A 16,186-nucleotide genomic window follows, 5' to 3' on the forward strand; every position below is an offset into this window, starting at 1 on the left:
TTTTGATAGCCGGGCACCATCAGCTTGCTTCCCCACATTTGCTTATGCACCCATTTGTCTTCAGCGATTGTATCATGGAGGTGAGCACACAATGATATGATTTTTTGTTCTTTGATGCCTGATAACTGATCTCTTTGCCCTGCTGTCTATGGAGGGGAAGGAAAAAGGAACTAACAGTTGTAGGCTTGTATTCATCTCCTAAGGCTGCGATGTCAAAGTACCTAAAACTGGGTGGCTTAGCAACAGACATTTATGTCTCATTGTTCCGGAGGATAGAAATCCTAAACCAAAGTGGCAGCAGGACTATCCTCCCTGTAAAGACACCAGGGATAGATCCTTCTTTGTCTCTTGCTTGCTTCGGCTCGTTTCCATAAATTGGATTGGAGATGCTTTACTTCAGTCCCTGCCTCCATCATTGCATGGTCTACTTCTTGAATCTCCATCTCTATCTATGTCTTTTCTTTTATGAGCACACTGCTCTCATCGGGTTAGCACTCAGCCTATTCCATGCTGTGTAGGACCCCTTATTAACTTTATTGACATGGTTCCCAAAGAAGGTCACAATCATAGGTACGGAGGGTTATGCCTGCAGCAGGCCTTCCACATGCTCTTTTTGAGGAGCAGGTGTGCCACTCAATTCATAACAGGCCTCTGTAGTGTTGCGGCTGTTGTGCAATGTGCTTTGCATATGGCACTTAATGCAAGTGATTATTTTAACACCTCACTGTTTTAAATCTACATACAAAGACAGGTAAGGCAACCTGCCCAACTGGTAGATAACAAGACATGGGTGTGACCTAGCTCTAAAGTTGCTGCTTTTCAATGTGGTCATCAGTTCTGGGTTGTCCTCCGGTGGTGCAGGTGGGGGTGACCTGACTTGTTCCAGGCGTCCATTCGTCTCTCTCTGCCCTCCCCTTTTCTTTTCTGCTCCCTCATGCTGTTCTGGCCACCAAGACACTCCTAGTGTGGTTGAGCATTTGTGATGTCTTAGCAGTGCTGATATGAAGTATCTCATCCCACATACCTTATGTTTTCATTTATTGGTAATCACTCTGTGGAGGAAAGTGAAATATATGATTTAGGGCTGCATATTCAAATCAACAAAACTAAGAACATGTTGAAACACTGATGACCCTAAAAGTGCCACAGGGCATATGCAGTGATGATTTGCAATGTGTGACTGTTGACTAACAATATTTTTGATACTCTCAGCAAATTAGAAATCCACCTCCTATCAGGCTGATACAGTTAAATTTCTTGGTTATACTATTAAAGAGTATTATACTAGAGAATAATGGGCTCTTTGTCAAAATTCCCATAGCATAACTAAACTTCTATAAGGAAAAAGAATCTATAGGATCCTGATGCTCCTGTACTTTTTTAATATTTGCCTGACTCTAGACAAATTTTTCCTAGATTGCATCATGGGAGGGCAAAATGCAATTTCTATCCTATCAGAATTTAAAGGCCAGTTCTATATGAAACTATTGTAAAGAAACAAAGTTCACTTCTAACTTTAATTTAGCCAATTCTATTTAATCTAAAAGTACTCTAATTACCCAAGCACTAAACCTTGTAAGGATTGCTTTACATTGTGGCAATGGTGTAACAAAATATTTGCCACTTCAATATCCTTTACATGTTCAATTCAGTGACATCAAGCCTGTTGGTCGGTGCTGTGTGCATCACCACTACCCATCGCCGAACCTCCCCATCATCCTTAACACACACATGACACCTCACCTCACCCCCACGAGCAGTAGATCCCTGCTTCCTTCTCCTCCCCACCCCTGTTAATCACCAATGAACTTTACATGATATGTATTTGCCTATGCTGGACATTTCACACGTGAAATAATACAATATGTATCCTTTATGATGGACTTATAAGCAGGATATTTTCAAGATCCATCCATGCTGCAGCGTGTTTCAAGTCTTTATTTCTCTTTAGGGTCCAGTAATATTCCCATGTAGCTACATACTAGATTTTGTTTATCCATTCATTTGTTGGTGGACATTCGTCTTGAGAACAAAATTAGTTATCAGGTTCTGCTATAAGACAAAGACCTCAGAGACCCAAAGCCCATCTGTAGACATTTGGACATCCCCTCACAGAAGGGTCACAAGGAAGAGATGAGCCAGCCAGGGTGCAGTATAGCACTGACAAAACATACAACTTTCCTCTAGTTCTTTAATGCCTCCTACCCCCGCCACTCCCACTATCATGATCCCAATTCTATCTTGCAATTCTACCCAATTCCGGCTAGACCAGAGGATGTACACGGATACAGATAAGGGCTGGAAACACAGGGAATCCAGGACAGATAAACCCCTCAGGACCATTAATGAAAGTAGTGATACCAGGAGGGGAGGGGGAAGGTGGGAGGAGAAAGGGGGAACTGATCACAATGATCACAATAAAGGGAGACATTGGTAAATGTAAGACATGAAAAAATATATATAAATAATCAAGGGCTCATGAGGGTGGGTGGGAGAGAATTTACAAATAATTAAGTGTTCATGAGGGAGGGAGAGTGGGATAGGGAGGGGAACATGAGGAGCTGATACCAAGGGCTCAAGTAGAAAAAAATGTTTTGAAAATGATGATGGAAAGAAATATAAAAATGTGCTTGACACAATGGATGGATGTATGGATTGTGATAAGAGTTGTACGAGCCCCCAATAAAATTTTTTTTTTTAAAAGACAGAGACCTCAAATGGATGGCTTCAACAAACAGAAATTTGTTCTTTCACTGTTTAGGAGACTAGAAGTACAGCTTATCTCCATTGGGCTTGGCATCTTCATGTATCTTAGCCTCAATCTTCCCATGGTTGAGGAAGTGCCCAGAGGAGGGTCCCTAGATCCAAAGGCTGTGCTTCACTTCTGGCTCTTCTTTCTTCGTGGTAATAGGTCCCTCTGATCTCTGTTCAATTTTTTTCCTTTTATCTCTTGTAAGATAAAAAGTGATTCAGGTCGCACACAGGACAAATCCCCTTACATCAGCTCAGGGCTATGACCTGATTAAGGGTTTTGCACCCTATTCTAATCCTCTTACAACTTATTAATCACATCATGGGGGATGATTACATAATTACATTATGTAACTGCCAAATTACATCATTAGATAGCGACCAATGAGAATTAAGACCTAGCCAAGTTGACACATATTTTTAGGGGACACAATTCAAGCCATACAGACATTTAAGCTGTTTCTACCTTTTTGCTGTTGTGAATAGTGCTTCAATGTACAAAAAACTTTTTGCATCCCTGTTTTCTATTGTCGTGGGCACTGCCGGCTCATATGGTAATTTTATTTATAACTTGTAGAGGAACTGCCAAACTGCTTCCTCACTGGCTGCGCTATTTTGCAATTCCATCAGCAATAGACAACAATTCTATATCTCACCAATACCGGCCATTTTCCATTGTTTTCATCATGGTCATCCTAGGGGGTGTGCGGTGATATCTCATTGTGGCGTTTGGCTTGTATTTCCCTGATGACTAATGGTGCTCAGTATCCTTTCATGTATTTGTTGTCCATTTGTATACTTCACTGCAAACTCACTGCCATCGAGTCAATTCCGACTCATAGCAACCATATAGACAGGGGAGAACTGGACCTATGGGTTTTTGAAGCTGTAAATCTTTAGAGGAACAGAACACAGTTAGTGGTTTTGAACTGCTGACATGGCAGTCCAATTCTTAACCCACTATGCCACCAGGGCTCCTTTACTGGGAACAATGTGGTTGTGGTTAGGTGCCAGCAAGTTGGTTTCCCCTCAGACTAACCCTCCAGACAACAGAAGCACTCCCCAGGCCCGGCCATCCTCACAACGTTAGGTTGGAGCCCTTGTTGCAGCCACTGTGTCGATCCATTTTGTTGAGGGTCTTCATCTTTTTAGCCGCCCCTCTACTTTACCAATCATGATGTCCTTTCCGGGGACTAGTCTCTCCTGACAGCATGTCTAAAGTACACGAAACAAAGTCTCACCATCCTCATTTCTAAGGAACATTCTGGTTGTACTTCTTCCAAGATAGATTTGTTTGTTCTTTGGGCAGTTCATGGTATATGTTTTGTCAGCACCATAATCCAAATATATTAATTCTTATTTGCTCTTCCTTATTCAACATCCAACTTTTACATGCATACGAGGCAATGGAAAATACCCTGGCTTGAGTCAGGTATACCTTAATCCTCAACTCTTATTTATTCGTCAGAACTTTGAATCTGGCTTGTGCAGCAGATTTACACAATACGTTGTGCCATTTGATCTCTTGACTGCTGCTTCCCTGAGCACTGATTGTGGATCCAAGCAAGATAAGATCCTCGACAATTTTAATCTTCTCTTCATTTATCATGTTGCTGTCTATTGGTCCAATCATGAGGATTTTGGTTCTATTTACACTGAGTTGTCATTCATACTGAAGGCTGCAATCCTTAATCTTCATCAGCAAATGCTTCAAGTCCTCCTCACTCTCAGCGAGTAAGCTTGTGTCACTCGCACATTGAAGGCATCGAATTCTGATCCCTTGTTCTCCATGTAATCCAACTTCTCAGATTATTTGCTCAGCATACAGATTGAACAAGTATGGTGAAAGATACAATGCTGGTACGCACTTTTCTTGATTTAAAAACCAGGTAGTATTTCCTTGTTGTCTTTGAACGACTGCCACTCAATCTGTGTAGAATCCCCATAAGCACAATGAAATGTTCTACAATTCCCACTTTGCTCAGTGTTATCCATAGTTGGCTATGATCCACACAGTTGAGAGCTGAGGCCTTCAAGTGAATGGATCATAACAGAGTAAGATAGCCATGTGAAAATGCAGACAGATTAGTGTGTCTACAAGCCAACGACTGTCAAGGACTACCAGAAACCACCAGAAGATGAAAAAGGCAAGGAGAGGTGTTTGCTTAGAGTCTTCAGAGACCACACGGCCCTGCCCTCTTCTAGCCTCCAGAAAGGAGCCCTGGTGATGCACTGCTCTGACACAGGCTGGGGAAGGGTTCTGGAAGGGTGTAGTAGATTGGTTTTCTATTCCTGTGCAGCGAAAAGTTCGTGATTTAAAAGAATACCCATTTGTTCATGAGTAGCACTGTAGTCTACAAGTCCAGGCTTCTGTCGGTCAGAAGTTCTCCACTCAAAACCTCAAAATAAAGATGCCAGATGGACTACATTCTTTTCTGAAGTTTAGACCCCTCTTCACTTTCATATGGTCATTAGAAAAACGCAGTTTCCTGAGGTTGTAGCGCTGGGTTCCATTCTTGCTGGCTGATAGCTCGGGGGGCATGCTTAGTAACTAGTTCACTCACAGTTTTCCAATATAGCCTTTCGTGCTTTGAATTTCTGAGTTTTTTTGTAAGTTTCTTGCTTCACCCAAGGATCCCACAGATTATGATATTGAGTTGTAAAACCAGATCTTTTGGTCAAGCCATTCAATAAGCTTTTCTCTTTTTGAAACAAGGTAATCCCACTGAAAACAGTGCTGTAGGGGGATACGTAAAACAGAATTGCTATGAGGGTTCCAGTTGATACAGGCATGAAACATACAAACAAAACATGTGCACACATGCCTCTGTGATCCGGGGGTGACTGTAGACAGGTTCTCTCAGGCACGCACTTGTCTTGGTCTCATTGGATGCCTTCCCCAAAAAGGTAAAGCCCAAACAGTGACTTCGCAGAGGATCTGCTGGGCAGTTCAGGGCAGAGAGGTCAGCTCCAAAGATTACAGCGACTTGACTAATCATGATAGACTTTCATGAAGGACACAGGGCTAACATGGGGGTTTACTATGAAAAAGTTTCAATAAGTTTGAAAACTGCATTGGTGAGCAAAAGGCCAGGAAAATTGCGTCAAGGAATCCCCCTACCCCCATCAAGATCATGCAACTGCTTAATCAAGGGTGGCAGGGGCTACCTTGAAAGAATTTTGTTGGGAAACTCTACCTCATTCACTTTACCACCCTGATCTTGTCCCTTCAAACTTCCTTTTGCGCTCCAAACTCAAAGAACATTTGAAACTAGCCTGGTTTGAGTCCTGAGATGATGCCCAAACGGATGTTTCAAAATGGTCCACTATATCGAATAGAAACAGACTTCATCGGGGAGGGATCAGAGAGATGGAAACACCACCTTCAGCTATGTGCATAGACCCACATGGGGGATAGGGTGAGAAACAGTAGTTCCACATTTTGATAGTTCTGTTTAACAAAGATTGCTATGGTTCAGGAGTGATATTTTTGGACTTACGAAAAAGTCCAAATCCAGGGAGAGCCTGGGATTAGACTGCACAGTCGGGTTCCGGCGCGGGCTTTGCCCTGAGCTTGGGCGATTGCTTGCATTTCCAGAGGCTCCTTTGCTGGAATCTGAGCAGATGAGAAATAGACCTTCATAGCAATAAAGTGCTTGTGATCCCTGGGTGAGAAAATGGTGTTAGTGTCTGTAACAGCCCAGGCATTATTACAATTCCAGTCTATTTCCAGCTGTGCAAAAAGTCTCATTGGTTCTCGTGAAGTGCATTTTCATAAAGTGCTAAATTAGTTAAGTAATAGCACAATTTCAGCACATTTAAAAGTATTTTCTACCTATTAAAAATATTTATGTTTTGGAAAGATAAACAGCATTACTAGGAAGTTCCAAGTGAATGTAGTATTGATTACTTAGTTAAATCCAAGAACTTTATTGATGAAATTTCTTAGGTGAAATTTCAAGAAAATGTTATAAAGTTATGCCAAAACTACCATTCAAAACTCCATTCTTGAAAAATTCTTTCCATTATACCTGTTTTTTAAGAGTGAAAGTATTAATAGGTTCATTTTTATTTTCAGAAAGTTCCTCAAAACAAAACAAAAACCTTACTTAAGAACTACCAGCTTTTGTAGTTGAAAATACCTCTTCAACTTGATCTTCACTCCGTTCAAATGACCCTTCCTATTTATAGAACGTGTACTAGGTATTAAGGACACTACACAGTGTCTTCTTTAATCCTCCCCCAAATCACATGTTATAAGAACGATTATTAACCTATTTTGAAGCTAACAACACACTCCTGTCTCCTCCGCAGGGCTCCTACTTAGCTTCTAGGCCACTTGTTTGTTCTATCGAGGCAGTCTGTTGAGCAAGTTTGGCTTTTACAGAGCACGGAGTTCAAGGCCAACAGGAGCCCGAGGTGTAGTGGCTGGCAGTTGTAAATCACCAGCTGCTCAATGGGGGAAAGATGAAGAGTTGGACTGCCTTCAAGAGGTACAGGTCCCTCTTCCTGTCGCCACCTGAGGGGATCTGTCCAAATGGTTCACTACTCACTTGACCCAGAAAACCCCACAAAATCATGCAAGTCAATAGGGTCGAATCTCCGGGTCCACTTTAAGAACACCTGGGAAACTGCCCATGGCATCAAGGGTCTGCATATGCGGAAAGTGACCAAATATTTGAAAGACATCACTGTAGTAGCAGTGTGTCCTTCCGACCTTACAATGGTGGCATTGGCCAAATAGTGGGGTCGGACCCAGGGTCGGTGGCCCCAAAAGAGTGCTAAATTTTTGCTGCACATGCTTAAAAATGCACAGAGTCATGCTGAACGTAAGGGTTTAGATGTGGATTCTCTGGTCATTGGGCATATCCAGGTGAACAAAGCCCCCAAGATGCACCGCTGGACTTACAGAGCTCGTGGCTAGATCGATCCACACGTGAGCTGCCCCTGCTACATTGACATGATCCTGACTGAAAAGGAACACGTTGTTCCTAACCCAGAGGAGGAGGTGGCACAGAAGAAAAAGATCTCCCAGAAGAAACTGAAGAAGCGAAAACTCATGGCTTGGGAATACTTAAAGCTTAAAATAATAACAGTTAATAAAAGTTAAAAGCAAACAGTTACAGGTTCGGAAACCCACAGGGGCAGTTTTACCCTGCCCTATCGGCTCACGATGAGTCGGAATGGGCTCGGTGGTGGTCAGTTTGGTGTTGGAGAGTTAAAAGCCTGGTCAGACTCAACCATTACGGAGAGCCGCTATGTGCAAAGTGCCATCGATGGACTCTCTGGGAGTCCCTGGGGGTTACACATGTGAAGGCGCTCGGCAGCTAACTGAGTGAGTGGAGGTTTGAGTCCATCGCGAGGTATCTCAGAAGAAAGGCCTGGTGATCGACTTCTGCAAAGTCAGGCTCTGACAATGCCACAAACACAGTCCGACCCGACCCGCTGGGTGTCACCACAAGTGGGAACGGACTCCACAACAACTGGTGGTTGTAGACTCGCTAGACTGAGGATGAGATGTTGTGTTTTTAAAAAAAATATTTTATTAGGGGCTCATACAACTGTTATCGCAATCCATACACTCATCAATTGTGTAAAGCGCATTTGTACATTTATTACCCTCATCATTCTCAAAACATTTTCTCTCCACTTAAACCCCCGGCATTAGGTCCTCATTTTTCCCTTCCCTCCCCGCTCCCCCCTCCCTCATGAGCCCTTGATAGTTTATAAATTGGTATTTTGTCACATCTTGCCCTGTCCGACGTCTCCCTTCACCCACTTTTCGGTTGTCAGTCCCCCAGGGAGGAGGTCACATATAGTTCCTTGTAATCGGTTCCCTCTTTCCTACCCATTCTCCGTTTACCCTCCCTGTTTCGCCACTCACACTACTGGTCCTATAGGGCTCATCCACCCTGGATTCCCTGTATTTTCAGTTCCTATCTGTACCAGTGTACATCCTCTGGTCTAGCCAGACTTGCAAGGTCGAATTCGAGTCATGGTAGTGGGAGCAGGGAGGGAACATTTAGGAACTAGAGGAAAGTTGTATTTCTCATCGTTGTTACATCGCACCCTGACTGGCTCGAGGATGAGACGGTTTAAAAGACATCTTCCCCATGTCACCTGGTAATCATGCTGCTGTTCTGCATGACTATTAAACGATACAAAACATAGCAGAATCAGAAGAGGGATCCACCTGAACCAGGTATTCTCTCTCTCCATCCCTTTGCCACCGGGGTGCAGAGGAGTTGAGACTGAGGAGGCAGAGGGGTGTTGGCAGGGCTTGGAAAACAGCTTGGGATCATGGTCTTTTACCAATTGACAAAGAAGGTTTTAAATGATTGCAATAGCCCATGTGATTGTATCAGTGTGTGGTGGACTTTCACAAACTAAGAGTTGATCCCCCTTTATCCCCATTGGCTCTCCAGAGGGCAAAGCATCTCACAGGCATCTCACTCATCAGCCCCCAGCTGGCCTCCCTCCAAGTAGTCTAGTAGCGCGCATGTCTGCTCCGGAAGAAGGCTGTCATGGTTGGCTGCTGTTGAATCATGAGGGTCCCAGGGGTACAGGGTCTCGTGGCTGTGACTTTCAGAAGCGGATCACCACTGATGTCTTACAAGGCCCCCAGTGGTTGTCTCACGCCACCAACCTTTCAACGAATGCGCACTTCTTTGTGGTTCCCAGCCCCTCCTTACAGGAGACTAGAAGAGGAAAGCAGCCTCTTCTCCCACCCTGACTTTCTCCCTTGCCTTGTTCCTCCCGATCTAGAGTTACTAACCTCACTTCGCTCTTCAGCAGTCTCCGTCTCTGAGGCCGGGAGGCCGAAATGGAGAGGAAAGAGGAAGAGAATGGCAGTAACTCTCTCTCATGGATTGAACTGTGACCTTCCAAAATATGTGTCAATTTTACTGGACCATAATTCTCAATGATGTGGCAGTTAGGTAGTCATCCCCTATAACGTGATATGATGTGATCAACCAGTCGTTGTCAGGGGCTTAGAATGGAATGCAACACCCTTGCTCAGGTCACAGCCCTGATCCTATGTAGGGGTAGTTCCCCTGGGGTGTATCCTGCATAACCTTTCATCTCAGATAAATGAGAGAGACATGAGCAGACAGGGGGACCTCAGTACCACAAAAAAGAAGAGCTGGGGGCAGAGCATGTCCTTTGGACCTAGAGTCCCTGTGCTGAGAACCCGCTATACCCAGGAGATTGATGTCAGGATATATGATTATCTCTATGTAAGGTTGGGCCCTTGAATGTTAAAAGGAGACCAAGATTTTCCACTAGAGCTCACACACACACACACACACACACACACACACACACACACACACCAGCTGGTGCTCTGAATTCAGACTTCTAGTCTCCTAACCTTGGAAAGAATACATTTGTCTTTGTTAAAGCCATCCACTTGGGGTATTCCATCGTGGAGCAGCACCAGAAAACTAGGACAATGTCTTTGTTTCTCTTTCTGGCCTGGGGGACTGTTCCATTTCCCATCTTTTAAATTTCTCCCATCTCTCCATTTTTCCCTTTAAATGCCCACCATAGCTGCCACCTTCCTTCCTTCCAGGTAGATAGAAGTATGCAAAATTCCAACATCTAAAAACTTTTTTATCCCATAAATTGCTCAGGCTTGGAATTTTGAAACAAGAACAAGGAACACATTTCAGAAGAACTCAAGTTCCAAGAGCAACAATTTAGAATGTAGGCAGCAAAGAGAAGCGCAGGAAAATAAAGTCATAGAAATAGAGGTTAAAGGAAAAATAGAGACTAACAAAGGGGTAAAGTTTTGATTTATCGACTAACTGAGCAGAATATGGTCGATGTGAAAGTGGTCATCCATGTAAGCTTGCATGCTGAGAACAATGTCATAACATGAACATTAGCTGGCAGGAGTAGGGGCCTTAAAACGCCTCTTGCAAAGAGAGAGATGGAAGGAAAACAAAACCTGCCACTCTGCCTGAAAACCATGTCTAGAAATTCCTAAAAGCAAAGCCAGAAAACAAAGGAAAGGCCGTTTTGTGATTACGCCATTTATCCTCACAGGGAATCTTTTGGAGACAAATTCACTTTTTATGTGTGATGCCTCACACTTTAGACCTGTCCAAAAGTAAATCATTGTCTCTGTACGCGACATGCTTTCAATCATCCTGATTCCAAAGGAAATCTTCTTCCCTGGGGCTGTGTGTGTAAACACATTAGAGAGGGATTGCTTTGAACGGATTCTGCAAAGTGCATCTTTGTATCTGTATTGTAGGCCTTGAGAAAGGAGGAGTAAAACATAAGGCTGTATTCTGGCTATTTCACAAGATTTTGACTTGGATGGAATTTGAGTTCTGGATTCTGCTGCAAGCAGTTTTGGGGGGAAAATATCTTATACGCTAGTTATGACTAGTTCATGTGCAGCTTCTCTTTAAGTAGATGTAAATTTGACCCAAACGATCACAGACTTGTGGTTCAATGAGTCCCTGGTTTTGGACAGGACAAGGGCAAATCTAGATGAACTAATTCTAACAGAATAGAACCAAATCTTTAGATCCTGAGTCTCACAGTCGCTCACTTTGGAAAGTATCCCCCAGTTTGTATGAGATTATTTAAGAGATTCTGGGGCTGGTCGATTGTCCTCTATAAGTCTGGGATATGCAGGCCCTTCTTCAGAGTTGTGAAGTGGAAAGCATTAATGTGCTATATATTTATTTTGGTACTGAGCTTCTGACCATAAAATTAGAGACTCAACAGATACTTTTTTGAGCAGCTGCTATGTTAAGCTACTGCTGTAGGTGGTGTGGTGGATGTGAGGCTATATAAAACACATGGCCTTCATTCAAAAAGCTTACAACTTTTTGGGGAGAGAAGCTGGTTACATAATATGTGCCAACAGTATGAAGACATGGGTTTTCCACAAATGCTTTATAAAATAGTTCCTCTCTGTAGTAGTATTGTGAAAAAGATGATGAATATCAGAACTTTAAGATCCTTGAAGAGGCATGTAAGAGACATTTTATAACATATGTAATTGGTGATGCTTTCTATATGTATGTAACTGAATTTTCTTCCGAATGGAATTTAAGATCTTAGAGGAAAGTTGCGAGAGATTATATATCTCTCTGCACACCAGACCCAAACCTAAAAATGTGTTGCTTAATTAACCATAGAATTAAGCTCAATGCCAAAGTAAGCACACTCTCGCTCACTGCCATCGAATTGATGCCCACTCATAGCTACCCTATCAGACAAGGTCAAACTGGTCCTTCGGGCTTCCAAGACTGCAACTCCTCATCTTTCTCCTGTGGAGAAACTGGTGGTTTTGAGCTACTGACCTTGTGGTTAGTTAACAGGCCAATGCTTACCCACTAGGCCACCAGGGCTCCTTAGTAAATACCTATCTCACATTAAATGAGCTAATGTTCATCCATTTGTCTTCGTTACCTAGTGCTACTCTTGGCATCTATCTTTCACCAGGATGTGTTTCTGTGTCTAATGTGATCTTTTCTATAACTCAGACATGATTAGGTCTAGGATTCAGCCTACACTGGTCATGGCTCCATTAGCATCACAAAAAGAAAGCCCTATTTTGAAACAGGATCACATTCATAGGGATGAGGACCAGGAATTCAATACATATTTTGAGGGGATACAATTTAATCCATAGCATAACTTAATAATAGCGGTGCCACCTAAACTCAATTCTGCTGTCATATGACACTGCCTGACCAGAAGAATTAGGCAGAATTTGTAGTGACAAATAATTTAACAGGAGGTCAGTGTTAACATTAAAAGTCCTTTTCTGCTCGCAGGACATCCAGTTTGCTGGCCAAGGTAGCCAGACAGCCTGGTAGAGAGCCTGACTGGTGCCAATGAACCACACCCCATCCTCTGTAGGTGTGCATCTTGAAGGTCACTTTGCTGGAGGGTGTCTCGTGTCTGTTGGGATCACATTGTTAAGGGAGGAGAGGGGGATGTTGTCTACTGAGTGGATGCCTTGCAGCCCTATCAGAGGGATGAGGGATACTGATGGGGAAATCAAGTCAGGAGAGGGGAAGGGTGCAAGCACATTCAGGGGAACACAAATGCATGACTGTTGGTAGGAAAAGCAGGAGGACTAACCTCCAGTTGTGGGAATGAATGACTGAAAATGCTTTTGGGGACCCTACTGGGAGAGTGTCTCTGGCGGTGTGCACAAAATGGGCAACATTGACTCTGGCTTCTGGGCACATCCTGGGGACCCAGGATGGGAGCTGTGGAACCCCGGGACACTGAGTCCTGGATCTCCAGGGCCCACAGCATGCTCCAGAAGGTGCATCAGTGAGATCTTATGCAGAAAATCCCAATTAACCCCCATTGTTTGTGTAAATAGCATCCAGTCATGAAAGGATGAATTCTGAGAAAGTGAATACAAAGGTATAGAGATATGGAGTTAGTTTACATTGGCCCAAGACCCCTCTCTGAAAAGGGCTTTAAAAAATTAGCCCCAGGGGCAAATAAAAGACAATATTAACAGAAGATCATTATGTCCTGGAGGATAATCCATATGACTCTTTACCATAAATTAGCAAAGAGGTTTTGAAAGGGAGCCAAAGACAGATAAAAACAAAACACACACAAAAAACATAGATCCTGGAATGAGTTTGGGGCTCTCACTAAATCCTAGCTTCATTTTAAGAACAATTAGTTCTTCCATCATGGCCCTGCTCAATACTCACCCTCAGGAAGGGAGCTCAGAAGATACGGGTGCTGCAGTAAAGTGTGGTGAGGAAATTAGATGGTGTATGGCTTTCAGATAAAATAGTATCTGGAGTCTTACAGGTTTGTTTCCAAACAAGTAGCCATCTAAGTGAGGTGTCAACTAAGTCCATATGTAAGAAGCACACCAACATCAGTCACTGAAGGATTGGAAATCATAATCTGAAGGAGGGAATAGGATCAGAGCCTAAATTGTGAGAATCTGTTTTGCAGAAGGCTATGGATGACACTGGGAGTCTATGACACATTTGTGGGAACTACACAGGAAATAAGCCTCCAGTATTCTCCCCCTATCCATAACAGAGAGATGGGAAGAAAGTGGTTCCCAAACAGTGCATTGGAGAGATGAGTGTGGAAAATCCAAGGGATAAGCCTGACTTCCACGGTTAAAACCTTGTCAGTTGATTAGCCCTCTGATGCACATGAGGCCTGATCTGGTTTTCAACATTTTCTGTATTTTTCTGTTTGTTCATATTGGGGTTTATATCAGATGTGTTATGTCGTTGGGGGACACCCTCTTTAATTTGTGTTACATATTCTTCTGTATAAGAAACCCAAGATTGATGAATCCATAAGGGCAGCACGTAGAATAAGGGTTTCTCATGTGTGTGTGGTGGTTGGGGGCGGGGGTACATTGGTGGTGGTTGGTGGGGTGGGTGAAAGGGGGAATTCAGGAATTCAGGAAGTAAAGGAATGTTTTGAAATGGAATGTGGTAGCAATTGTACAATACTTCTGTATGTGATTCAATGATGGAATGATGTGACATCTGCATTAACTCCCAATAAAATGGTTTTGAAGGAAAAAAAAGTCCTTTTCTCTTGGCAATAATGTTCATGCTGTATCTGAGCACTGGCAAACCAGTGTCTAAATTGTTGGTCTCTTTCTGGGTATAAGCTACAAGTACATTATGTTGTAATGAAGAAAATCTTCATGAACAGTATCTTGTTCTTTGTCTTTGCTGGCGACGTGCTACAAATTGAATGCACTCTTGTATATCTTGAACATAATGTTAACATCTGAATCAGTCTTTAAAAGGAACATGCACATCTTTGTGAAGACCCTGACGGGCAAGACCATCACCCTTGAGGTGGAGCCAGCGACACCATCGAGAATGTCAAAGCCAAAATCCAAGACAAGGAGGGCATTCCCCCGGACCAGCAGCGTCTGATTTTTGCTGGTAAACAGCTGGAGGATGGCCGCACTCTCTCGGACTACAACATCCAGAAAGAGCCCACCCTGCACTTGGTGCTGCGTCTGCGTGGTGGTATCATCGAGCGGTCCCTGCGCCAGCCGGCCCAGAAGTACAACTGCGACAAGATGATCTGCCGCAAGTGTTGTGCTCGCCTTCACCCCCGTGCAGTTAACTGCCGCAAGAAGAAGTGTGGCCACACCAGCAACCTGCGTCCCAAGAAGAAGGTCAAATCAGGGCCCGTCTACTGGCTCTCCTGCCTCCTGCTGGTGTTCTCCTGAGCCCAATGGCCCTGGGCCCTCAATAAAGTCTCACTTTAACTGACCTGAAGCAAAAAAACCATAAGCAAATATATGAGGAGACAGGTAATAATGATCAATTAGCTGCAGTAAATGTATCTGGTCATTTTCCCACATCAGGAATTATCCCCATCATTTTCTTGTTGATTTTTCATCAGACTGGAATTTATCTTCCAACCAAAGAGTGAATATAACCACTCGCATGGATCTATTCTAGTCTCTGAGAACTTTCTCTGGGTCCTTCTTGAGTCTGCATTTTGCTACTCCTGGTAGAGAAAGCTACTTTACTTCTATATTTCATAGGAGGAGAGACAGGGGAATAATCTGTCTTTGCAACCTAGGCAATAGATGTACACCACGATGTCAATGCTCAATATCTCATAACTTTTATTTGAGATAAGGAATCTGAGAGTCATTGGTTTATTTACTTTGACATATAAATAATAGACAAAGATAGAGTATAAACTCTTTTGTCTTATAACATAAAAAGCAATTTATGTATACTTTCTAGAGTGATACACGCCATTTTCAATATAGTTATGACAACCAGTTCATTTAGAATTAAAGGATATATCCCACAGGAGACATTAGAACGTTGATGTTTAAATACCCTAAAAAGAATTTTTACATTTTAAAAGGGCATTTTCATGGCTACAAAAAGAAAAAAGAAGGAAAATCTTTCTTTTTTTGTAAATGTTTTCGGCCTCAGGCTTTATCTAAAAAGTTTCTTTTAAATGGCTGTGCTGTTTAGAAGTTTTGTTTCTTTCTATATCTACATTAGTAGCCTTTATTTTTTATCTTGCTTTTTCAAGGCAACAGGCAGAATTCCATTTGCTAGAACTGAATCAGAAAGTTCAGAGCCTAAAGAAATATAACAGTTAATAAAAATAATACTATGGAAACTCGTAAAATTTAAAGAAGGGGGTATATGAAATATACTATTCTGCCTCTCCAGTTATAATAGTTTTTTTGGAGAGAGTGGAGAGGCAAGAGGAATTCAGCCATATGTTTGCATGATAAGATTTTAATAATAGTACAAGAGAAATATGGTGGTGTCTAGTGGTCTAAGCATTGGACTGCAGCGAGGTTAGCAATTTGAAACCACCAGCTGCTCCTTGAGAGAAAGATGAGGCTGTGTACTCCTGTAAAAAATTAGTCTCAGCTTTGGGCCTCTGCTTATACACTCCCTCAATGCAAGAA

At 42.8% G+C, this 16,186-nt stretch overlaps 1 pseudogene; it reads left to right on the forward strand.

The window, feature by feature from the left end:
• The first annotated feature begins 14,537 nt into the window (after window positions 1–14,537).
• On the forward strand, window positions 14,538–14,968 carry LOC101652466 (annotated as a pseudogene).
• Window positions 14,969–16,186: the final 1,218 nt, after the last annotated feature.

The sequence above is a fragment of the Echinops telfairi genome, unplaced genomic scaffold (genome assembly GCF_000313985.2).
Source record: "Echinops telfairi isolate 266 unplaced genomic scaffold, ASM31398v2 ScPeMD7_18;HRSCAF=68, whole genome shotgun sequence".
Taxonomy (NCBI): Eukaryota; Metazoa; Chordata; class Mammalia; order Afrosoricida; family Tenrecidae; genus Echinops; species Echinops telfairi.